The sequence below is a fragment of the Apis dorsata genome, unplaced genomic scaffold, assembly GCF_000469605.1.
Source record: "Apis dorsata unplaced genomic scaffold, Apis dorsata 1.3 scaffold_168, whole genome shotgun sequence".
In the NCBI taxonomy this organism is placed as follows: domain Eukaryota; kingdom Metazoa; phylum Arthropoda; class Insecta; order Hymenoptera; family Apidae; genus Apis; species Apis dorsata.
This window is the reverse complement of record NW_006263456.1, coordinates 424507-427035: the sequence shown is the minus strand read 5'-3', so window position 1 is coordinate 427035 and position 2529 is coordinate 424507.

Sequence of the window (2529 nt, the reverse complement as noted above, 5' to 3'; positions counted from 1 at the left end):
CTCCTCCTCCTTTCCTCCCACGAAACTCTCCGGAGCCATTGTTCGTTTGAAACAGGTAAGTTGGCGGAATCGCCACATATATTACGGCCGTTGGTGGATACGTTTTAACTTTAGCTCCATTCCCGCTATCTTTTAGCCGCCTATTCCTTTACGAATCCGCCCTTGCGATCGATCGCGGCGCTAAGAAAAAGGAACTTAAACTTACGCCATTTTCGAAATTAATTATAAGTTATAAATTATTATTTATAAATATTATTATTTATTAATTACAAATTAATAAAATTAGTTATAAGGGTATAGAGAGTTAAGGTAATTTTAGGGTGTTTTTAATCTGGTGATAAATTGGTGTAAAATAATAAGAATTGAATTGACAAAATTTTTCATCGAGAAGAATTATTAAAATCGTAGAATGTGAAAGAGAAAAAAAAAAAAAATATGGAGAAGCTTATATATTTTCTGTTAAGTGTTTCTCGTGACTCACAGCGGCAAAAGTAAACGTTCACGCGCGTTTAGAGCGATTTACAACGGCAGAGCAAATTTTCGAGATAAAACGCGCATTTTAAAAATCGAGCGACCCCCAACGCGATCCAATAATCTTTCGACACTCGTTTTTCCACCCGTCACTGCTCTTTCGTCCCTCCATTTTTTCCCTTTTTTTTTTTTGCTATATATATATATTTTCAAATTCTCACACTTTAAACATTCACCGTTGCACGCCTCATCCGACATCCTGCCTATTATTCACTCCGTTGAATAGTTACTCTGTATGCTTTATAATTCTCCGTACTCGTACATCCCGCTCTCTCGTTTCCTATTCATGAAATAATGTATTAACCGGTGGATACACCGTATGTATCTTTACCGCGCTTATGTATGTTCAATTTGCATTTATATGCAAATACAACGGCTATTCAATCAAAACTCGAGATGATAACAATCATTAAATTAGTATATTTAAGTTTGACAATTAAATCCCGTGTGCGCGTATGCGCGCGCACTTATACGCGCGCGTTTCAATTTACAAGTTAAACTACGACGTGTTTATACGCGCACGTGAATTCTCCTCGGCGAACACGTACGTTCAAATTAAACGTCTCCCCTTTTTTCACGTGCGTCTTTCGAAGAATGTTTATGATACGAGATGAGGAGGGATTTCGTGCAAATGAATTGTCAACGAATAACATTAATCCTTCGTTTCTGATTCGTTTCTGGAATCCGCTCGAATGTTTTGGAGAGACGAATATATTTAATGTGAAAAAAGAAATTGTAATTCAGTTGGATGAATTTTGAATCTAAATTTAATCCTTAAAGAATCTTTCTCAACTTTGCGCGTTTATTCGTTCAGTTATTGATTATTAATTTTAAATTAGTTATTAGGGTAATTTTAGGGTGTTTTAAATGAGAGATTAAATGAGTTTGCTGATAAATTGGTGAAATATCAAGGATTGAATGGCAAAATTTTTCAGTAAAAGAGTTAAAAGATTTCTTGAATTTGATCCTTGATTCATTGGAACGATGTCGTGAATATTGGGACGTTGCGTTCTAGGAAGTGCTTGTCGGACGTGTGTCGATTTATCTTCGGGTTCATCGAATGTGAAAGATCGATGTAATTTCGTTGGCCCGCGACGCGTCACAATGGTGCGGTCCTCCGTGTGTAATTGACCGAGGCCAATATACTTTTAGGAGACAGCGGAAGACAGCCGTTTAATGAAACGAGGGGAAATCGAAAAAGAGTACTCGAGGAAGCTTGGCAGCCGACCGTAAATGAATATCGTGTGTATATGATGTTATACTTCTTCGTTAGGATTTGATTTTCTTTGATTGTTCCTTTGAAAAAATTTCTGAAATCTAGAATTAATGTAAATTAAAATCGACGAAGATAGTGTAATAGTAGAAACTTTTCGAGATTTTTGATTCTAATATTCGAAACTTTTAACAATCTTTCATTCGTCAAGCCTGATTTTTTGTATTGTTCCAGGCTTTAAAAAAATTAAAAGAGATTAACTTCCTAATAATCTCTTTCCTTTCACTCGTTGATTTTTTTTATTGTTCCAGGTTTAAAAAAATTTCTGAAATCTAGAATTAATGTAAATTACAAGAATATCGACAAAAATAGTTTGGAACTTTTTTGAGATACAGGAGAGACGTTATAGGAGATTAACTTGTACTTATCTTTAATTTTAATTGAGGTATTCTAACAATTCTTTCTAATGTTCTCTTTCATTCGTTAGGCCTGATTTTTTTATTGTTCCAAATTTTAAAAAATTTTCTGAAATCTAGAATTAATGTAAATTAAAAAAATATCGACAAAAATAGCATCGAAACTTTTTTAAGCTACAGCGTTATAGATTAATTAATAGATTAACTTGTACTTTTCGAGATCTTTAATTCTAAGTGAAATATTTGAAGTTTCTAACAATCTTTTCACTCGTTAAGCCTGACTTTTTTTATTGTTCCAGGCTTTAAAAAATTTCTGAAATTTACAATTAATGTAAATTACAAGAATATCGACAAAAATAACTTTGAAAC